Raw genomic sequence first — 23,919 nt, 5'->3', positions numbered from 1 at the left:
CATACACAAATACATACACACAGCCATTCACTGTCCTGCCTTTTGACACAGAGATTACTGAAATCATTTTAGAGGAAAACTTTTATCAAGATGCATGGCAACTTTAAATGAAATGATTAAGCATTATAAACGTTTTTCATTATTTTCTCATTCCTCCAAAACGCATTCTCTTAGTGCAGTGCCAAACTAGACATTCAGAGAATGCTCAGTAGGTTGAAAAAGAAAGCCACCAACACGCATTTTCCAAGAGTCAAGGGGAAAGATAAGCAATAAATCATACTCTAGCTAATGGGGCCAAAATTTATCCTATGGTATAGGTTGACTTGGATGCAACCAAAAATTCCAAATGCACTCATTTGCCACAGGTGCTCTACCCAGGTGTGTGAAGGGTGAGACTCCAGAAACAACTGCCCTACAACTTTCAAGGTCACCTATTAAGCTAGAAGCAACTGAAATATTTTCATTAGATCTGGTGCCATCAGAGACAACCCACAAGTATTATTCTGTTTTCAAAATATAAATAACTGTTTATTTACATATTTTCCCAAGGAGAAACAAACTAATACTGGCCTCCTTTCAAAAACAAAAGCCAAGACCAGCAGATGCATAGCCATGATCTAGAAAACCCAGAGGTAAAGTTCCAAAACCACCAACCACACAAAGCTATTACTACAAATCGGTGAACACACCAATATTGCTTAATATCCTTTCCATATCAAAGTACAGGATATCACACAGGAATGAGATGTACCCTAGAGGATATTTCCAGGGTGAAATTCCTAATGTTTCTGAGATAACTACATGAAGAATAGGGTTGAAAGACACCTTGAACTGACGAGAAGAGGACCAAACTAACATGAGCACATATGAAAGAAGATGGATTTTAGGATCTCAAAAATGTAGTAAACAAGTCAAAGAACTTTCACTATGCTAAAACATGTAACAAAACATGACAGTGTTTCAAATTTCTAGAATTTGGGAAATCTCTATAACAAGAATTAGCTCTACAGATCAAGACAAATTGAACTTTTAATGACAGCTTCCAGACTTCAAGGTATTAAATAAACATAGATGTAAAGTCAGCCAACGTCTCCTTAGACAATGATATCAACACTGGGCTGGTCTTTGTATTTGAGGAGTAGGTTGCTGCTTTTACTATCAGAATGATGTATACACTGAATGGCACTTTGGTGGTGGAAAAAAGGATCCAAGAGTTACCTGCTGGCTCTTTACTGGGCTCCCTTGTAAACACAAGCATACATTTTCAAGATGGCTAGCCGAGCTTCTAGGTACAGACTGTGACTGAGAAACAAACTATGGTTTGCTAACTAGCCTACACAGATACTAAACCCACTCTATCTTGGATGCATTATTAGCAACTAAACCAACCGGCTCAGATACTTATGACTGACAATGTAAGATGTAGTGGACTGTTATTGATTGCCAAAAAAAGAAAAGAAGAAAATCATCTAGCCTTCCACAAAGGGGACAATGTATTATAATTTGAAGAAAGATTATACATTGCTTTACATTTCTACAGCAACTTGCATTTGAAGATTTCTAGTGACGTTTTAAACATTTAATTTCCATAATATGCTAAGATGCCAAAGAGGAGAGAAAGGATTAATTTCATTTTACAGGGAAGAGAACAAGCCAGGACTGGGTCTTCTCACAGCTCTAAACCCATACTCCCATTCCCAGACTAGGTGGACAACGGACAGCCCAACCACTAACTATAGCCAGATAGATGGACCCAACTTAGCATTTCCATCAACTTGTCTCAAATTGCACAAAGTCATTACACATGGCATTCTCCTCACTAGATCATAAGCTCCTTGAGGGTAAGGCCCCCTCAGTTATAACTGTATGCTTTCATACTGTCTAGTACAGTGCCTTGTTCCCAGTAGGCATTAAATACACACATGTTAGGTAATGAAACAGACGTCTATATGTTCTATGCATTTGCTGTGGCTCTGAGTAAGTTTTTCATAATGTTGTACAAGCCTATATGCCTACCTGAAGCAGATCTGTGCCAAGAAGGCATGTTCGGAAATATTGGCACTAATCCCATTGCTAAGAAATTGGACATCATGTAGAACCCAGCTACCATCTGATCATCAACACCTCATTTTTTACCATACAACTTTGTAATATCCAAAGAACATCCATGTCTTGCTCTTACTTGAGTCATAAACCAACATGTAAAGAAGGGAGTACGATCCCCATTTGCCATATGAGGAATTTACAGAGCATAGAGGTTAAGGGACTTACCCAGGGTCACAAAATAAGTGAAAGAACTGAGACTAGTATCTCAAACTGTTCTCAATTCCCTTTTCACTACACCAATACAATGTGTATCCAAGTAAACCTACAAACACACACACACACACTCTTCATATATGTATATATATACACACACACACTTTTAGCCTCAAAAAATATTCATATGACAGTTATAGCTTTTCCATTTCAACCCACTCAGGCTGGTACTTACTGATTTCACCTGCTTTTCTCATCCAAAGACCCAAGGCTAGGTGATTTACTGACAGAACTCCAACAGGTTTCACTGGCAGGTAGTACCAATTCTTAGACTGCCTTGTTTGGGAGCTTGTCTGTTCTGGGGCACTCACCAAGGGAACTCTGCTATCAGAGACAGGGGTGTGCTGTTTCAGAGAGCCTCGCCTGGGAGATACCATTACAGTGTGTAATGGAGGGAAGCCATTTCTAAGATCATTTGATCAGGAGGAGCTGAGCTACTTGTTAGGCAGATTTGCAAAAGCAGCCAGACAAGCAAGGGAGGTACTAGCTCTTTTTACAGCCGCCTAGTTTCAACCTTAGATCCTGTAAAAGATAGCTCACTACTGACATACACACAAGCACACTCACACAGAATACATTCATGTTCTCTCTCATACAAACGAGCAAATGAGGTCGGTTCTGCTGTAGTCCTGTTCTCTGCTAACATCTTTATGAGTGACTTCCATTGTTTCCAGCAGGAACTTGACATTAATTGAACCCAATAAGCCAACATATTATAGTTGCAAATTGCAATGATAGGTTGCAAATAAGGAAATCGATAGGTATACCCCAGCATCCAAACCTAATATACTGCATATATTACGTGGGACAAATAGTTCTTTTTCCAATGACTTCTTAAGCTTTTAAATATATGCAGCACCATACTTTATTATTCATTGTGTATGCTACATGAGCTAATGCCAAGAAAATGCTGATGATCATTTGACGTGTATTTATATTTGCACACTGATGCATTATTACAGGTTTCAGCTTTTCATTTCAAAATTGATGCTTCTAAGAAGAGAAAATAAAATGCATAAAGAACAGAGATAGAAATTTTTTTTAAACATAAAAAACCAGAAATGACTCCCTTAGAAGATGCCTCAAAGAAATGCGTGGGAAAAAGAAAAGAGTAGCAAAACCTAGTAATAAAACATTTCCTAGTTCTTGAAAAAGAATGTAGTATCCTTGGAAACATTCAGATGGAAAAAGTTAGATGCAGACTAACAGCCCAATGAGCAGGATATGGTAAACCGATGTCTTGAGTCTCTGGCGTTCTAGCTGCTCTGTGTTACTATGCATGGGTGATAATTATACCCTTCCCTGATCCACTCCAGTGAAAAAGCCACAAATTTCCTCAAATTCAAGCCTAAAAACTCAATTTCCGAATTTCCTATGGCTTTCTGTACCCCATACAGATGCTTAAATATTGTTTTCCAATCTGCATGCCATGGCTCATCATCCTAGGTCCTTGCTCTATTCTCAATTTCTCTGTACCCAAATCAGTTTTCTAGAGGGAAGGTGCCCACTGCATGTCTGAAGAGAAGAGCTACACGGGTTCAGTTGAGATCTTGGTATTATTTATAAACCAGGCATCTAGATCAATTTAGCAAAGCTCATACTTCACCCCAAAAATGACATTATGCCAGAACTTGATGTCAAAGAATTTGAGCTGGCATAAAATGCAGCAACTCTTCTTCAAGCTTTTACCCCATAACCTAAGTTTAATTTATATGCCCACATTTTTAAAAAGTTGAGCGTGTGTCTCAGTATCTTATTTGGGGGCTATCATTAAGGAAGAGGAATAACCATATATTGAAAAAAAAAAAGGCTTCCTCAAATACTGATGTAAGAATGGGACATGACAAGACCTACTTTCTGTCTACCCACTTCAAAAATGATAGGGGATGAACATTCAGCTGCCCACAGCCTTAGTTGTAGGAATTGCCCATCTCTTACCCCTACTAAAGACGAATTTCTTGTCTTAAAAAAACTGGCCATGGGTCTAAGAAAGGATCATAATGCACTCAAAGAAATTCTAGAAACCAAAAGTCTGATCTGAAGGATGACCTCACAGTTGAGCATATTGGCTTTCCCATGCCAGCTTACAAAAGTTTATTTGCAAGTTGTTGGACGCACCAAGTAGTTTGTTCCCCTTGCACCCATTACTCTAACACCTGGTTGCAGCTGCTACTGTCCACATATATAAAATACAGCTCATCATTGGCTCATGCTAGAGCAGATCCCTTCTGCAGCACGTGATCAGCTTTACTTTCCCAGTGCTCTCACACAAAGAAAAGACTGCCATGTGCATAAGTTTTCCTGTGGCCCTGGAAAGCCCCCAGGCTGAGAACACAGGACCCAGCCCTCACCTCAAAGGAAGATATGGCATCCTGCTAGGAAAATTGCAGATAAAGCAGAAGCAGGGTTTGGTACAAGGAGCTGGAGTCAGGAGGCCCGAGGGGGAATCAGTCAGTAGTTCCCAAATTATTCCAGAGAGCCTGGACTGTGGCCTAGAACACATCTTGACAAAAATTTGGGGGAGTTAAAGCAGAGGAAAGCTGGCTAGTTATAATACATATATATATAACTCTGCATTATAACTCTGTATCAAATGATGTTCATCTCAGAGTGTTCTTTCTCCTTTAAGATTGAGCCTAATACATTCCCTGCACTTATAATCAGTTCAGCCCACCATGAGCTGGTTTTGTGGCCTTTAGCACCTGCCTGGGTATGCCCTATATTCTTCTGCCCAGCTCAGTAATGAGGGTCTATAGGTTACACAGCTGTATAAAGAGAGGAAAAGATCTTATGTCAGCCCAATGTTGCTTTTTACAGGAAAATAAACCAATTACATGCTTTCCTCTTGTAGATTTCTGGTTGACTTTCAAAGAATCCTGGGGCCGCCCCTGTGGCCAAGTGGCTAAGTTCATGTGCTCCAATTCAGTGGCCCGAGATTTCACCAGTTTGGATACTGGGCACAGACCTAGCACAGCTCATCAAGCCATGGTGAAGTGGTGTCCCACATGGCAGAACTAGAAGGACCTATAACTAGAATATACAACTATGTACTGAGGGGCTTTGGAGAGAAGAAAAAAGGAGGAAGATTAGCAACAGATGTTAGCTCAGGGCCAATCTCAAAAAAAAAAAAAAAGAATCCTGAGACCAAAACAGAGACCTACTAGCCTTTGAGGAGTCAAATAGTAACTTTAAGAGTATGCCTCTTAAGCAACCCATCTGTGCATGCACTCATTTACTCAAACAACAAACATTTATTGAAGCTCATGTGACAGGCACCATGCAAGGTGCTGGGAGTAAAGAGAAAAATAAATGCCCAGCCCTGAATGAGATTATAGGCTTGAGTAGAGGGTTTCATCTCTGGCTGCATATTATATGTAAAATGTATATTAAATATACAGATAAAATATAACCCCAAAACAAGTAAGGGTGTGTGTATTGCAAAATGAAGAGTGCTGGAAAAAAAAGAGAACTGCAGCAGTTCAGAAGAGGGCAAGTCTCTTTGACTGCTGTCATATTATATGAGAAATCAGTTTCAATAATCATACCTCCACATATAAGCAAAGTGTTTGATATTGTTCCAAAGAATATCATTGCCTTACCTTTCATCCCAATGCCACCAACAGTCATATGTACCAGATATTGTCAGGTACAGGGGATATACAAAGAGAGATGAATAAAGACCAGTCCCTGTCTTAAAAAAGCTCATAGTTTAGTGAGGATGGCAGACATGCATGCATAAAATAGGGAATACAAGGTGATGCAACACAGGTAGGCAAAGGATACTTTGGAGGGACAGGGCAGGGAGGGTAACTAGTCTTCCCAGAGCACATGAGCAGAGTATTGAAGGATAAATAGGAGTGATCAGGATTTTAAAAGTGGAAAGCACTAGGTTGATGGAAGACATTATTCAACAATATATTCCAACCAACAAATACTCCAAGCATGCTAGATTAGGTTTCTTAGCTTTGGGCCTGTTTCTGCTGAACTAAGTGATGCTGGTGCGATGTAAGGAAGAGAACAGATCTTAAACATCTGGAAGAAAGTAACATGTACAAGACTTTAAAAAGCCAGGACTCTGTGGGCCGTCCTGGTGGCATAGTGGTTAAGTTCACACGCTCCGCTTCGGCAGCCCAGGGTTCACAGGTTTGGATGATGGGTGCAAACCTAGCACTGCTCGTCAAGCCACACTGTGGCAGCATCCCACACAAAATAGAGGAAGACTGGCAATAGATGTTAGCTCAGGGCCAATCTTCCTCACACACACACATAAGCCAGGACTCTGGCTCCTGATGACTACAGAAGAAGGGATCGGTATGGGTGACACAAAGCATTTTGCTAGAACTGTAGCCATTTGTGAGCAGAACAGACCTCTTTTCGGGAAATGTATTAAGAACATAACACTTGGAAAAAGACACAGCTTCCTTTCATGTTACATTTAACAACTAAGTTGCATCTTGTTATGGGGTTTTAATTACGGGGGTTGATTTTTAGTTAGGTCTTTTATAAACCCCAAAGAATTGTCTCCAACAAAAGAAGAAAGGCTAATTCTAGCTCCAGTTCTGGATTATTCTGTGATCTTGCAGACATCATTAAACCTTTATAAATGTATTCACTCATTCATTCAGTATTTACACAGTGTCTAGTATGTACCCAGGAAGGCAGAGGATGCTTTGGAAGGACAGTGGAGGAAGGGTAGCTAATGTTTCCCAGAGGAGTCAGAGCATATAGCACTTGAGCAGGGTATTGGAGGATGAGGAGGAGCTCCCCAGTGTCTAGGGTGAGAGATGAACAAGGTATAGTCTCTGCCCTTGAAGAGACTTAAAGTATAATAGGTGTCAACCATAACAGCTCAGTGCAAACATGACAACAGGCTGCAAGTGAAGGGAGAGAGAGAGACTCCCAATATTCTTAAGGAGGAGGCTTCACAGAGGAAGTACACTTAAGCTGAATTAGGAAGAACGAGTAACCAAATCATAGGGATGGCATGTTTCAGGGGCAAGGACTAAAACGTGCTAACGCCCAGAGACAATGTGGTTTATTAGAGGAACTACAGACAACTTGGTGTGACTATAGCAAAGAAGAGGGATGGGAAAAAATAAGATGAGTAGAGACCAAATTAAGAAGGGTCTTGTATGCCTATCTCTGGGGTTTGGACTTTTCCTCTCTAGATGAAGAGGTTTTGAGTAGTGGGATGGCATGATGAGCTTTGAGTTTCAGACCTGTTACTCCAGTGACAATGTAGCAGATGTCTAAGATTGAAGACTTGGGGAACTATTTTCCCACGGAGTGGGTTGTTCCAGGTAGCAACATGGAAATAATTTTGAAAAGAGACAACACGGAGAAAATGAGCCAGGGGAGAGGAAGCACGGGCAGTATGGGAATAGAAAGACAGGAGAAGAGAGATTTCAAGAGAGGCCTCCATTTGGGGCATTGCCAAAGATGGCAGGATGCTAGGACAGGTGGAATTAACTGGTCTCAGGACTCAAAATGGAAATCCAGGCAGAAATACATATCAATCCCAAGAGGCTCAGAGGAGTGTGGGAGGCCTAATGGTTTTTTTTAGTCTTTAGGAGTTTCCCCAGCTTTATCGAGTCCCAATTGACAAGGAAAAGCTGTATATATTTAAGGTGTACAATGTAATGGTTTGATAAATGTATACACTGTGAAATGATTACCACAAACAAGTTAATTTACACATCCATCACCTCACACAGTTCCCCTTGTTTTTGGTATGGTGAGAACACTCAAGATCTACTCTCTCAGCAAATTTCAAGTATATAGTACAGTATTATTAACTATAGTCATCATGCTGTACATTAGATCCCCAGTGTAGCTTTTAGTTTTTGTTTAGGGTTCCAAACAGAATTGTGCCTCAGTTTCTGGGGTTTTTTCTGAAAGGAGAATAAACAAGTAGCTTAGAATGGTGATAAAAAGACAACTAATGAAGCTGGTGTGCTGATAGCAAATATGATTATATTGGAGGCCCCTTGTATTAGCAGCCACTGGACCACCAGTAATAATCATATTCCCAAGAGAATAAGAAGAAAACATTATTCTTGTTTTGGCGAATAGGATGGCGCTTATGAGTTTTATGGAAAAATTCACCTAAATATATATATAGATTCTACCAACAAGCATAAAAATTCTACAAAGACTAAATATCTACAAATGGGCCTTGAACATGTAATTTCCATATAAGTCAATGTACAAAGAAGAGAGAACAAACACAGTGACACATTAGATATCACAGTAAAAGTTAAACTAGGAACATCTAGTGGAAAGCAAAACAAATCAAAGCATCTTGTCTTTGAGAGGTATAAACCACATAGTAATAAAAAGCTAAAGGAAACTTCAATTCACATGCGGTGGAAAAAATATATCTCTAGCTACATTTACTCCTCTCAATAGACACAGCAAGACTAAGACAAATGCAATTGTGGCAGCAGTTCTAACATGTTTATTTGGCATTATGAAATGGCTGGATAGAGAGGGAGACGAGTGGGCTGAAGGTAGCAATTTGGAGACCATCAGCATGGGAGTAGGTACAACTGCCAGGAAGAGTATAGAATAAGAGAGAAGACAAGACCTCTGGGGAACACCAATATTTAGAGGCTGGAAGAGGAACCAGAGACCCCCGAGAAATCCAGTTAAAGAAGTGGAGGAACTAGCTATATGATGTCATGGAAACCAAGAGAAGAGTACTTCAAGATGAGGCTGGGGTCAGGCCCCGTGGCTGCGTGGTTAAGTTCACGCGCTCCGCTTCGGAGGCTCAGGGTTTTGCCGGTTCAGAACCTGGGAGCGGACATAGCACCGCTCATCAAGCCATGCTGAGGCAGCATCCCACATGCCACAACTAGAAGGACCCACAACTAGAATATACAACTATGTACTGAGGGGCTTTGGGGAGAAAAAGAAGAAAAAAAATAAGATTGGCAACAGTTGGAAAAAAAAAGATGACTCTGGCTATGAGGCAAATGTTACAGAGAGGTCAAAAGTACTCTTGTCTCGGGGCCATGCTGATGGTGCAGCAGTTAAGCTCTCATGCTCTACTTCAGTGGCCTGGGGTTTGCTGGTCTGGATCCTGGGCACAGACCTACACACCACTCATCAAGCCATGCCGTGGCAGGCGTCCCACATACAAAATAGAGGAAGATGGGCACAGATGTTAGCTCAGGGCCAATCTTCCTCAGCAAAAAGAGGAGGATTGGTGGTGGATGTTAGCTCAGGGCTAATCTTCCTCAAAAAACAAAAGTATTCATCTTTTTGTCCATCCTTTCCCTAGAGTTTACTAAAGTTGATGTCTTGTAATTTTCATGTCAGAAGAGAAAGAGCCAAGTGGCACCAGACATCTACTGATGTGTTTCAGCATGTTTTAAGAATTCCCAGACTCTGGACATTTGGTGTTACTTGAGCAGCATGAACAGAACCACACCACATGCCTCTAGAAAGATTTTCCTTTTGGTAGTGAAAGGTACCACTGTGGCCATATATCACCCAGTCTTGCTGCAAAAGGTACTTTTATGATGTCACATTTGTTGCACTCTTGTAATGTGCTGGACATCACACAGGATACAAAAAGAACACAATGTGGCTCGGCTAGCAGATAAACTGTAGCTAGCGTTTAGACATTTTTTCACAAGAAAGATTATGTTCAGTTCAAACAGCTCTTATTTGCTAACTAGCCCCAAAAGGCTTTGCCCAGCAAAGATGTAAATATTCAGTGTGGACTGGTACCTTCTCAGCCTAGCACCGCTCCTAATGAGCTTCGTGACCTTGAGTACATCCCTTAGTCCCTCTGAATTTATTGCCTCGTGTACAAAGGTAATTACCTCACCAAGAGGTTGTGAGGATCAAATGATCCACATGTGGGAAATGCTTTGAAGTAATTTAAGATATTCTACCAATAGAAGATGTCTACCAATACAGATGAAACTGACACTCAGAGACATCAGGTCACTTGCCAAGGTCACAGAGCTAGCAAGTGAAAGAGTAAGACTATATAATCCCATGTCTGTGTGACTCCAAAGCCCATACTTTTATCTGTGCTTCCTTAATTACACAACAGTTTCATGTAATATGGTGAGTTCTCAATTACTCATGGCTTTCGCATGGACACAAATGTTCTTAGGGCTTTGGAGTAAGGGAACTATGCCTCCACTATGGTATTTGGGACCAAAGCCTGGAAATGAGCAGACACTCTACTCACAAAGCAGACATTTCAGCATTAGAGTAAAGGGCAGAGGAGTGCCTGTGGTTAGAGACCAGACCTCTGGCTCCACCAGCATCAGGAGTCTCTTCCATTCCCCTTATCCCAACTTCCTGTGCCACCAAATGAAGGTGACATCACTGAAGGCTTCACAGTTTCAAGGGGAAAATTTTAGGACTAGAGGGGACATTGAAATGAATGAGAAATAGTGCTGCAGTGGTCAGATAAACATGTCCTAAAATGACACAGGAATTGAGGAAACTTTCCATGGGTTAATTCTATTTTTCACTCGTCTTCCTAAGTGGGAATGAGCACTGACCCCTAGCTTGTGATTAAGTTGAAATAAAGACTTAAAGGAAAGCAGGCAACAAGTCCTGTGAAAATCAGGTCTTTGGCTGCAAAGAACCATACTGTTTCTCTGTTGTCTCAGGGTTCTGTCCCTTTGAAAGTGCTTACCTCGCAGGGCTAGCGTAAGGATGATAATAAGATCTATCATTTGGTGAGCACTTACTACAGGCCAGACATTGCGCTAAATGCTTTCACTATTACCTCATCTCATCCTCATAACAACTCGATGAGGTAGATGAAATTAGTGTCACTCTCATTTTACAGATGAGGGAACTTAGACTTAAGGGGAATAAGTAATTGACTCAAACAAGGTTACATAGCTAGGAAGTGGCAAAATTAGGATTTAAATGCTGGTCTAGCTGACTCCAGAGTTGTGTTCCTAATGCCTCTATCAAAATGGATGAATGGGTTATTAAATATTTTGAAAAGGATAAAATATCATATAAATGAAAGGAGGTTGGTGTCCTCAGCGCTTCTGACTGCATTCAAGTGAATTCAGGCAGGTGCATTTTTCCCCTTCCTAAAATTCAGCCAGTACTGTAAATTTTATAATTTGCTTTTTATGAGTCTCAGCATATCAGCAGAAACTATCAAATGTAAATTTGCCAGGCTATTTCCCTAAAGCCATCTCTTGGAGGAGGTAGTGACTAAATCTTAATTAAGTACAACATTTCCATAAAGGTCTATAGCTCACTTTTCTTCCTCTGCCTTAGTATGCCCAGTGATAAAGGGCTCTGTGAAACAATCTTCTGGAAAGATAGTACAGCTCTGTGTTAATAAGCAAGACGTCTATGAGGAGGTTTGCTTTGGGTAGTGGCTTACCTCAATCCTGACTGCTGTTCCCACCACTCATGGGCCCTCAAGGCTTTTGGAGCCTGAAGACCACTGGATTACATGATAAAGATTCTTCCAATCCCAAGCTTCAAGACTGGTGCCTTGTACTGCTGTTTCATGGTGACTTCATCTTTCCCATTCAAATAAAATTACCTCAAGGACAGAGTATGTCTCTTCACCCATTTGAAGCTCGCTCTGGGCCTAGCACTATGTGGGGCCCATAGAAGATCCTCAGTCTGAGCTGGTAATGGCATTGGAATTCTGGGATTGAGCAAGAGAGACACTGGATCTGTCCTGACAACATGTTGCTACCTACCTACCCCTTTTAGTTTCCTAATTGAGTTTCACAAGTAGCTGCTCTGGGCCTGGCACTGTGCTGAGCATTGAGAATCCAAAATCAAATAAGTAAGATGATGTGGTCTCAGCTCTCGAAGAAGTTCTCAATCTAATGGCAGGTGTGAGGTGGTTAGGCGGTATTCCGATGTATAGGCTCTTCCCCATAGTGTGCAAGAACCCATAGCAAATGGCAGCTTGGACATATTTTGAACCCATTTTTACTCCAGGGAGATTCCAGCAGGGGAAGCCATGGACTCCTAAGGTGCTCTCATGTTTCTAAATCTCTGATGAGAAACTAGGGTGGCGCCCAGCTCTGCCACCAGGCTCCTGATCTACCGGTTCACTCTTGGGTCTGTGCTTCTTTTTACCTTCTTGTAGGGAAATCTGCAGTCTGTCTGGAGTGCAAGGAAGTTTCTTCAGCTTGTCTTCACCCACGCCTACTGAGAAATTTCCTCTGTTAACTTGCTAGCAACAGCTGTTGAGATTCCAGTGGGGTCTAAATATGTGCATGCACACTCACAATAGAAATTTATTTGATCATCCAGATGACTCATTCACCTTTTTTCCCTCTTTCTTGAATACTATGTTCTAGGGTTGACAGAGTAGTAAGTAGACTTGGCTAGATTAGAGATGCCCGCTGGAAGCAGGCCTGCCCTTTCCATGTGTCTAATCATCACTCAATTCCAGATCATAAACATAAAATTGGGGGCACACACTTTAGCATAGGAGACCATTAAGAGTGCATAAACAAACACATTCTTCACCTTCCCCTCCCCTTTGGAGCGAAAGCAGGTGGCAAATTAAGCTATAAACTTCCAGAAAATACATACACCATCTAAACCCCAACCTCCTTCTGACAGGACTGGCTAAATTTTTATTACAGATTATTTCTTTAGGAGGAAACTATGGTGAAGGATATAAAACTTGATCTGTGAGTTTGAGATTTTCTTTTTAATCCTAGACATAAATTCCACTCCTTTCTGCTCTGGAAAGATCTAGTCCCACTGGCATCCTGGCTGAGACCAACACTCTTCCTTTTGCCACAGCTTGCTGGGGAACCTTTTAGCAGGGGTGTGGAGAGCACCAGTGGCAAGTAGGACAAAAAAGTGACAACTCTGTTGGGGCCAGCCTGGTGGCATAGTGGTTAAGTTTGCCTGCTCCAGTCCAGCGACCCAGGTTTCATGGGTTCAGATTGAGGCGCGGACCTACACACCACTTATCAAGCCATGCCATGGCAGTGTCCCACATACAAAATAGAGGAAGACTGGCAAGGATGTTAGCTCAGGGACAATCTTCCTTGGGCAAAAAGAGGAAGATTGTCAATAGATGTTAGCTCAGGGCCAATCTCACTCATCAAAAAAAAAAAAAAGTGACAACTGTGATTACGAACTACTACCTGCACTGGTTATTTTACAGTGTGTGTGTCAGTGAGAGAGTGTGTAAATGTGGCATTATCAGAGTTTGGGTAAGTACATATGGGTGTGTGCATGACAGTGTGGGTCACTATAAACACGTGTGAATCGATATGAGTAGGTGTGGGTCAATAGCATCATCTCGGTGAGGGAGTGTAGGTCTGCATCAATATATGTGTCAGTGTTAATGTATCCAGGTGAGAGTCCATATCAGTTCAGGAGAGTGTGCTGAGTGACAGTTAGTGTATCCACGCATAGGTGACTACATGGGCACATGGTTCAGCATGAGCAAGTGTATCAGTGTAAGAGAAGACATGGCAGGGTGAGTATGAGTCTGAGCGTGAGTCTATGTGGTCATAGGTGTGATCAGTAATTGCCTTTGTGTGAGTGCATGTATGCATCTATGTGAATTGACTGTGGCAGTGTGAATAGTGTGGGTCAGTGTGGTGTGTGCAAATGTAAATGCAGGTCAGTGACTGTGCGTGTCACTACATGTGTACTGGTGTGAATGTGTACAATGGGAGTGAGTATAAGTCAGTATGAGAGTTTAAGAGCAGCAATGTATAAGAATATGAGTGTGTGGGAATTGTGATTGTGCCAGTGTAAATATGTGTGATGTACAAGTGGGAGCTGGAGCATGAGAGGGTGTAAATATGAATGTACGCGAGTGTGAGGAAGTGTGACTGTGTGTCCACGGGGATGTGTGGGAGTGTATGGTAGTCAATGTGAGAGTATGTGAGAATGTAAGCATGAGTATGCAGTAAGTGTGACTGTGTGTTAATGCGAATTTGTGTGAGTACTGAATGTGAGTGAGCACGTGTATGTGTCAGTGTGTGTTAATGTGACTGCACCTCTGCGTGTGATTGTGTTATGAGTGTGAGGGCAGAGTGATGTGTGTCAGTGAAAATGGCTGAGTTTATGAAAATGAGCGTGTGCATGATTGTATTTGAGAATGTGTGCCTGTTAGTTTGGCACAGAGTACAATTATCTTTCAGTGTGAAGATGAGTGTATGGGTGTGAATGTGTGTCAAAATGAGTGTTTCCATGTGTAAGTGTGATTATATGTGAATATGAGAGGAGTAAGGAGATTGTGTCAGTGCTGAGTATAACAAGTGCAAGAACACGTAATTCTGAATGTAAGAGTACAAGAAAATATAAGAGTTTAAATGGGTGAGATTGTGTTTATGGTGTGAGCATGTATAAATGTGAACATATGAGCATGTATGCACATGTGTATGTCTCTGTGATGAGTTATGAGTTGTGTAAATGTGCGACTGTGAGAAAGAAATAGTGATATCAGTACAAATGTATTGGAGTGTATGAAATTGAGAGTGTTTATGACCGTATGAGAAATGGGCAGGGGAAAGTCAATGTGTGTCTGTGTGTAGAGTGTGTGTGATTGTGTAGGAATTTGAGGGCTAAGGGTGGTTGTATCATCTGTGTGGATTTGAGTGTGAAAGTGTGACTGGAACAGTATGAGAATGTAAGAAAGAACATAAAGGTATGAGTGGAAGAGAATGTGAGGGTGGGGTATATGGTAAGTGTGAGTGTGTGTCAGTATGAAAATGTGAGTATATAAATGTGAGTATGTGTCAGTGTGTGTCAGTATGAATGTGCCTGTATGTAGTGTGCTCATTGACTGTGTGTGAGGGCTAGGGGGTAAGAGTGATCATCACTATGAATGTGTCCAGTGTGAGTCAAGGAGGTAAACATGACTGTGTGAGTGTACCAGAGTATGTGAGAGTGTGCATGTGTGTGTGTGTGTGTGTGCTGAAGGGTACCAAAATAATTTGGTACGCTGAGAAACTCTCCAGGAAGTGTCTTTCCTCCCAAAGTTACAACATGTGTCCAGTTACAGGCAAGTTACTTAGCCCCTCTCAACCTTTATCTCATCATGGGTAAAACAGTGATGATAATAATACCTACCTTGGGCTAGTATCCTTTTTATGAACAGAAACAGAAACAGTAAATATTAGAAAAAAATACTTACCTTACAGAGTTATTGTAGGATCAAATGGTCTCATGCAAATAAAATGCCTAGCACAGTACTGGCAACAATAGACACTCAATAAATATAAGTTATTAGTGTAGTTGTCATAGAACACCCAGGAGAGACCCAGGGGCTTGCTTCTTATTTTAGCCAGTTCTAGTTACCTTCTGTCGCTGAAAGTCTATAGAGGATCCCCTACCAGAGCATCTGTAGAAAGTTGAACGCATCAGTAACAACAAGGCTGTAATTTCATACCTTCAATTTCACGGCCGGAACTCTGGAGCTTCCCCTTCATGAAAAGGCATCACAGAAACACCTGCTGCTGAGCTGCAGTTTTCCTCTGTCGCACAGGCCCAGGAAAGGCTCAGAGCGAAAGGGAATTGCATTGCATATTCCCTGGTTGTGTTTCGTTTAGTTTGTTTTTCTTGGATATTTTTTACTTTGGTTGTTTTTGACTTAGGCAATGTGAGAGATGCCTAAGTAATGGACAAAGAGACAGACAGAGGACCAGACAGAGGGACAGTAAGATACAAACAGATAACTGGACTGCAGCATATAGCAACAGAAGGCCAGATAGAGAAGCCAACAGAGGAAACTATAATGGCTGCCTGAGAGGAAAAGAGATAAGTAGGTGATCAGAGAGGCAGGCCAAGAAACCTGAAAGAAGTGAAGAGGGAGAGAGAGAGTCCCAAATCAAAAAGCTGCCAAGTGAACTGTCAGGGACTTGTAAAAGAGACTAGAAACCTGTGAAATCTGGTCCCTACCCCTGAAGAGCTTAGTCTAGTTTACTTGCCAAGATGAATACTCCAGCAACTATGCAAGAATTACTTAAGGCAGTAGAGAAGCAAAGGCTACACTACACACTACAGACTCAAGTGCTATTGGAGAGGTGGGGGAAGATGTGCTCCCTGGTTGGGTGGGAAGGCAGAGGGAAGGTTCTGGAAGGTTTAGGTTAAGCCTGTCAGGCCCAGAAGCTGAGATGGATGGGGTGGGGGTACATCTTCAATAGGAAGGTAAAATTAAAGTTATGGGGCAGTAGAAATTAGAGGAACCGATTGGTGAATTTGTGGCATGTGGCTGAAATGCCATTTTGACTTCAGGGAAGCAGCAGGAAAGGAAACGACAGCCTGATGGGAAGCATGTCTGTGTTACACTGAAGCTCTTAGATGGAGCTTGACATTTTCAAAGGACTTGGCAGTGACTGTTAGGTTGTTTCTCCTACTCACCCCAGAATGTAGGTCAAGGCTGTCATTTCCACATTACAGATGGAGGCACTAAGAGACCAAGGGCAGCTGTACTGGGCACAATCCCCCAGAAAGTAGGGGCTGTGCTATGAGGCCTGACTGGTGAGGCCCCGGGCAAGGTCATTAATATCAGGAGCTCTAGTGGAAAGGCGGCATTTACCTGGATTTGGAGCTCCCTAACTCCCTGCCCTGGAATCCATTACTCACCTCACACCGCCACTGCTGCAGGACCTCAGCACAGATGGGTGCTGCCCATGAGAAGGGGCCGGGCTGCCTTCAGCTCCGATGGACTCAGTGCTGGGCACACCAGCTGCCACAAGATGCAAGGACTCAGCTGCTCTTTCTTGGGGGAAACCTGCCGAGAGAAGCATTGTGGGGGAGCAGGAACCTCCTTCCCCACCTGCTACTACTCCCTTGTCCAACCCCCCAAACATCACACACACTACAGTGAATTTCAGAAAATCCCTTAAGGCAGCAGAGAATCAGAGAGGTGAGAAGTGTAAAAGAGCATTGTTATGTAGGAGTCCAGACATGGCACTGAACTGGGAGTTTCAAGTTGAGAACTGCTGTCACTTCACCACTCTGCATCTGCTTGCTATCAAGTGGAAAAGACCTGCCCTAGTCACCTTGGACAAGTGTTGGGAGGACTAAATCAAATATGATAGATGTGAAACATTTGCACATTTATGGGAGGTGGTCTAGTCTGGTGTACAGTAGGAAACTGAGGGATGGTGGCAAATCTTCCGGGAGACCTGGCACTGCTGTTCAGTTTACATCATCCCTCACCTCCAAGTCTCCAACTCCATTTCCCTTCCCTACAACCTCCTTGTTTGGGGGGCACTCTGAAACCTTGTAATCTGCTGCCATCTCACAGCTGCTGAAGGCCTCAGCCTGATCCTAACTGGAACTCCCCTCTGCCTTCCACCAATCTCCACCTGATACATCTTTCTCAGATTTCTTAGGGTGAATATATACTGTGGGGGTCTTACTGGTGATGATTTACCCTATCTTCCCCACAGAAGTTTCCAAGTACAACCATAAAGGAGACGGGGTCCCTTTAACCTCTCCCTTTTCTGCCTTTCCCTATGATCACTTGAGCTTCTCAAGGAGAAGACCCATCATCCCTTAATAGGACCCCAAGCTCTGTGACCCTTCCTCCCCTGTCCCCCCTTCCCTCCATGGTGTTTGTCCTCAAAGAAAAGCAGAACCTATATGTAACTCCCAATAAAGCCGGATCCAGGCTAGCACACACTCTATTAGAAGATACCAGAAGGCACAGGATCCTAATCCAAAGACATGGATGGATAGATGGATATCCAAAGGTGAACATAGCAAAACTGAAGCTTCAATGGGCCAAAGGAAGCCCCATAATTCCCAATTCTCTCTTCTCAAAAAGACCAAGCCATACCCCAGGTCTGCCACTTGCTCTTGGCAAGCAAGGCTCCAGAGCACATCTGTCACCCAGGGGCTCTGGTATTCCCTGTGTGCTTCTCATACGCACACTCCAAGATGCCTTTCCAAATCCCACCCACTTCCCTGATGAGTGGTCTGCCCACCCCCTCCCTGGCTGTATGAGTTCATTCTGCAAGGGGGTGGGTTGGGGATAGGGGAGTGAGGGCTGCCAAAATTCCAGAGAGGGGTGGGGCTCCAAGAGGGCTCAAGAAGAATGGCCACTAGAAGCCCCTTGCCCATTCCCAGACCCAAGGGCTGGTCCTGGGGAGGCAGCATACACCCATAGGGGTGGGGAACAGTGCTAGAGGATGAAAGGGTAGGATGCACGCACCTGCACTAACAGAGCACTTCCAGGTTTCTGTGCAAGATCAAGAGCTTTCCTACCTCCACCTTCCCTCAGCCACTTATTAACTCCATGGCAGCCTGCTTCAAACTCACCAGTTGTACAGCTGGAGCCAGGGCAGATGCAACTGGGAGGACACAGGACTCCACCTGGTGGCTACAGTTCTCTCGCCTGCCTGGGGGTGTGTTGAGTTGGGAGTACGGGGATGTGTCCTGTGTGTGAGCACATGTGGGGTCAAGTATATCTGTGCTGCTCTCTGTACCATGTTGTATTTGTGTGCCTGTACCATATTGTGTGTGTTGTGTCATATCTATACTATGTTGTGTTTGTGTTGAGTCTGTATCATGTTGGGGGTGTGTGCAGTTGTGTTTATATTGTGTTATGTATGTGTATCCCGTCGGTACCATATTGTGTATGGGCTGTGGGTCTGCACTCTGTTGCATGTGTATTGCATCATCTCTGTGCTGTGTGCCATGTGTCTAATCCATATTAGTATTATATGTCTATGCCACATTGTGTGTCTGTATCATGTTGTGTCTCTCTATTGCCTTGTGTGTGTACCCGTGGCTCAGCCTCCTACTGAAGTCTGGGGTAGGGATTAGTGCATGCATCCTATGCCTACCAGCACCCTAGCCTTGCTGCATTCCAGCTTCCTACCAGCATCTCTGTCTGGGCATTAGGGCTGCCACCTTGTTTATTGGGGGAGGGAAGTTATGGACAACCCACCCTCTCTACCACAGAGCCCTCTCATGACAGGTGCCTTGCCCAGCCCTGAAGACAGCTGGGAAAGGAGTCCTGGAAACTTTTTTAGGCCCAAAGAAAGAACATGGGCACTAGGGGGATTGCTCCCTCTCTCAACTCTTAGCCCCCTCCATATACAAGAAGGGCCTGCAGGAAGCCACAGCTGTCTGAGTTTCTTCTTCAGGCCACTTGGAAGGACTAGAGCCCTTCTCCACAGGGAGTAACAGCTGCACAAGGATTTAGCACTGGCACCAGAGCATAGGGAACTCTGCCAAAGGTGGCCCTACTGAGATCACTAGAGGGCGCAAGTGTGCTTTTAGGGGTAGCGTCTCCAGGGTGCAGAATTCCAAAAAGTTCACCTGGCCTAAAGAGAAAAGGGCGAGAAAGACAGAAGAAAAAGCCCCTTCCTTCACCTTCACACCCAGTCCTTCTATTTTGAGACTGAGTTAGGGAGTCAGGGCCAATAGCGGACATCCGCACCTCCCATCCCACTGAATGAGATCTGTATAAGATCCCCATAGAGCTTTTCAGGGGCTTGGTTAGAGAGTTGCTAGCAGATTCTCAACTCGGACTTCTCTTTTGCTGTCTGCTCCCCTTTCGCATGAAGAAAAGTAAAGCCACACTACCGAAAGAGATGAATGTGTGTAGTGGCTGCGGGTTTGTTTTGTATTGTTTCCCCCCAAATTTGAGGAAATACCCAAAAAGCGTGACTTAGAAGGGGTAATGGGGGGGCGGGGCTGTTCTTTAGCGGACTTGTCTTCATAACCAAGAACAAATGGGACTCACTTCCTAAAATGTCACGACCATCTTAGAAAGTACTTAGTCCAACTCCATCATTTGAAAGAAAGGAAACTTAGGCCCAGAGAGAGGCAGAAACGCTCAGACCAGAAGGCCTGACTTCCGACTCCCAGAGTTCATTCCACACCAGGTCCTGGTCCTCTAGTCCCTAAAAAAGTTCATTCCCCAAATCCAGCCCCCTCCCACATCAGGGAAAAACCTTAGCTTCTCCCTCCACTGTGTGTGATCCAAGCCTGTGCTATTCCATCTCAGTGATCCATCACCCAGGCGTCTCTGTGACCAAACCTTTGGAATGACTTCCATTCCCCACCAGTAAATAATTCCTCTCTTTCCAGTCTTCCAGGTCCACCTCCCACATTTTGCTTCCCACCTGCAGACCCAGCTGTAGCTACACGTTTTGCTCCTCATCACATCCCCTGGGTGAGGCACAGATTGCCCCAACCTGCCGATAATTGACCAAATGTGCAAATCAGACACGGATCCATTGCATTGATTAACATTTCCAATTAAACTCTGGGTTCAGTTGCGGGTATTAGTGACTCAAGTAATCGCCACAGATATAAACGTAAATGCCTTCCAAAGTCGCGAAGCGATGTAGGGAGCAACACATTTCTGGGGGGAAATGGAAACAGACTGCCAGATCCAAGGATTCACTTGGTTCTCTGGTACCCCTAAATCAGATTTTAAATATATGGCTGCTACTTGACCTGAGACTCGGGCTTCACACCTGAAATGGAGGATTCCAGCCCTGCATGCCACTGCATGCCTTTTCCCAGCCCCTGCTGGGGAAGCTGCGTAGTGCGGAGTTGGCAGAAGAGTCCACGCTAGCCCTGCAGAAGGAAATGCCTAGCCTCTGGCAGCTGGAGAGGCTGGGAGACAGCAGGGCGGCTGAAGCTTAAGCTGCACCCCAGATGCCTCGACAGCTACACTTACCTTCTAGGATAGTGGTTTTCACTGTCCCTCAGCCTGCACAGGCCCCTGGAAAGGAGCGCTTTTTGTTTTTGAGCGCAGGCAGATACCTCCATGCCTGGAGCAGGGACCCTAGACCTGGGCTTGGCCCACCCCCTGTAAAAGCAGTCAACCTACCAGTCTTGGCCAGATGCAAAGCTCCCTCACTCCCTTCTCCTTACCCAAGAGGAAAGCCAGTTGTTGAGGCTGCTGCTCACGGAGTTTCTTCTTCCCTTGACCAAAGCTACTGGCTCCTGAAGGTGGGTTACACAGATGGGAATGGTATTGATTCCCTAAATAGCAAGAAGTCCTCTCCCTAAGTCTGGGCTGAGCCACCAAAATTTGCCCATCTCACCAGGGAAATCAGGGCCTTTGGGCTCCTGGTAAGACGATGGCTTTTTTCTTCTTCTCTCTCTCTCTCTCACTTTGTTCCTATCTACTTTATCTGATTTCTAGATCTGATTCTTTTTTTTGCCTTGGCCACCTTCTCTGGCCTCATAAGAGCGGACTCCCTGGGGCAGCACCTACCTATCCCCGCAGTTATTCCTCACTTCCCTCACCTGTCATGTCCACGCCACGCCCCCCCCCCCAAAGACCTCAGCAAGCTTGTCTGCTCTTTATACCCTTTCTGCCTCTAACCAGAAAATCTGCTACCTGTGGGAATGTTCAGCTAGTCAGAACGTCCTTTAGAGCGTTGTGGCCCCTTGCCTTCACCCCTCTCACAGGCGAATCTCCCTTTTCTGTAAGGTCTCTCCTACAAGGCCTACTTGCCTGCCTGGAGGGTCTGCTCCTTGACATCTCAAGGTCCCTCTGGCCTGAGATTCGAGATTCTCAGCTCTTGGCTTCTACCCAGCATACATCCCAGTCTCTTCCCATTTTGCCTCTTTCATGGGGGATGAGAGTCTGACATTTGTATCCAGAAACAGAGGCTTACATGGCTGTCTCTCCAAGCCCTGGCCTATTAATCATCCATTGCCATGTTAAGCCCCTTTGCCCAAAGGTGCACCTGATTAGGGGCCTCAAGTACCAAATCACAGGCCTGCCCAATTATAATTTTGCAAATGGCCCAGTGAATACCGCACTGACCTTTATACCTTGGTCATCCCAGAACAGGGCCACAGTGTTGTCACCAACAGGAATGGACCTCCTTCTGTTCGAACACCTCAGACAGCCATACAGTTGGCCTGGATTTGAGTCTGCAAAACCATGGGGGGAGCAAGACTAACATGGCTAAAAGCTTCCCTGCTAAATGCCATTTAAAAAGAAATAGCACTGCAAACGCCCCCTTCATGCTTCCCAAAGCCAAGCCACTCACCCTTCTCTCCTTCGCCTCTATAGACCACAGCCCAGAACCCTCAAGTCCAGAGTCAGTCACTGGATTCTGGAAGGTGGGACCAAAAAAACAAGTGGGGCCTCTGGCTGCCTCCCTGCGGGCACCGCCCTCCCGCTGCTCCCCTACCCTACCCTCCAACCACCATCTAGGGGAGGAAAACCTGCGAGAGCAATAATCTAAAACGTTCACTCCGCTCAAAAGTGCGGCAGTAATTTTGCCAGAGCCAGTTCTCACACTGAAGGCAAGGCCCCCTGTAAGCTGGAGGACAGGGAAGGGAGAAAGTGGACCTAATGATCCTGCTCCCCAGACAAAGACAAAGGCCATTTGAGAGACCCTCGGCTTTCTAGGGACATTATTGCATGATCCTAGGCCCCGCAGGAGAATAAAAGAGTCCTCCTGTCATTACCCTCCCCTCAGCAAAAAAGGGGAGAGAGAGAAAGAAAAATAGAAGAAAGGGGGAAAGGGGAAAGGCGCCCGTTTAAGAAAATCGTCACTTTTTCTGTTTGCTCAGGTCGAGCTTTTCCCCATTTCCCGGACTTGCCCGGGGCACTGCCACACCCCCTCCCCTTCGGGGGAGGGGGGTGCTGTCACAGCTGGGGGAAGGGAGGGGGGGTCGGAAGATGGTAAAAGACTTACAGGCTGACGTAGCTTTTGGGGCGGATTTTGCCTCAAGAGGCCCAGGCGCCGGCAAGAGAGTCTAGAGCTTGACCCAGTGAAGGGGCCCAGACCCTCCGGGGATGGCCCTGACACACCCACTTGTCCGCGTTCGCGAACCCAGATCATGCAAACTGCGCGCTGGAGCTCCGGGACAACCACGTAGGGCACTCGAGGCTGGGACGCCGCGAGAGCAGGAGGGGGCCCAGGAGGGCAGAAAATCTGCCCAGCAGCCTAAAAGCAGCACCCAGCCTCCACCCCTTCCCGGGAGCGAGCCGGGTGCCGTAAATCGAGGGATTTACCTGCCACTGGTCCAGCCACCCTGTCAAGACCTTTCCTCTACCTCCGAGCGCTCGGGCTGGTGGGGCTGGGGAGCCGCAGCCCCGCGGCCGCAGCCGCAGCCCCAGGCCCGGCCCGCTTGCCCCTGGCTCTCCTCCCGGCCCTGCACACTTGCTCCAGGCCAGGAAAAGCTGCAGCCCCCAGCGCGAGACCCCAGACGGTCAGCTGCCGACAGCTGGCCGCCCGCGGTAAAGCCCCTGCTAGACAACCGCTCCCTAGCCCTTCTCTGCTATGACGTCACCCGGGCTCTGCACCGTACATAGGCCAATCAGAGGGTGAGCATAAAACTAAAATCGCCCTGAGTGGGCTACTGGGGACCAATCTTTTGTTTCCAGGCAGGAAGCGCTTGCGAGGGAAAAAAAATGAAGGGGAGGGAATAGGGAGAGGGAAAGGAAAGGGAGATGGAAACTTCTACACTGTCAGGGTTGTCTAGACGGAGGTGGGGCCATCAAGACAGAGGCGCACCTGACAGTAGGGAGGGGAGGGGGTATTTCGTGTATGTTCCTTAACTGCCTCCCTCCGGAAGAATGCAATTTCGGGTAAATTTTCAGAGGAGGAAATATATCCAGCTACACCGGCACTCTCTATTGGGGTGAAATGGTTTGGATTTGGGACACCACCT

General features: G+C 44.9%; 1 protein-coding gene across 37 annotated transcripts in view; it reads right to left on the bottom strand.

Annotated features, from left to right (window-relative positions):
* PAK3 (p21 (RAC1) activated kinase 3) overlaps positions 1-23,919 on the bottom strand; it is a 257,986-nt gene that overhangs the window by 96,374 nt on the left and 137,693 nt on the right. For 6 of the 37 annotated variants that reach the window (XM_023633886.2, XM_014729088.3, XM_070258540.1 and 3 more), the window contains exons 1-3: positions 23,261-23,549; positions 22,058-22,167; positions 16,897-17,044 (exon numbers count right to left, since the gene is read on the bottom strand). The exons of 8 other annotated variants lie outside the window; for them this stretch is intronic. The gene's annotated coding sequence lies outside the window, so the exon portion shown is untranslated. Of the gene's footprint in view, positions 1-16,896; positions 17,045-21,153; positions 21,226-22,057; positions 22,168-22,286; positions 22,353-23,260; positions 23,550-23,919 lie in introns of those variants that run through there. 23 more of the 37 variants (XM_070258518.1, XM_070258534.1, XM_070258513.1 and 20 more) reach the window with 10 other exon arrangements.

This window comes from Equus caballus, chromosome X, assembly GCF_041296265.1.
Source record: "Equus caballus isolate H_3958 breed thoroughbred chromosome X, TB-T2T, whole genome shotgun sequence".
Taxonomy (NCBI): Eukaryota; Metazoa; Chordata; class Mammalia; order Perissodactyla; family Equidae; genus Equus; species Equus caballus.
The sequence above is the reverse complement of the archived record's forward strand: the minus strand, read 5'-3'. Positions and strand labels throughout refer to the sequence as shown.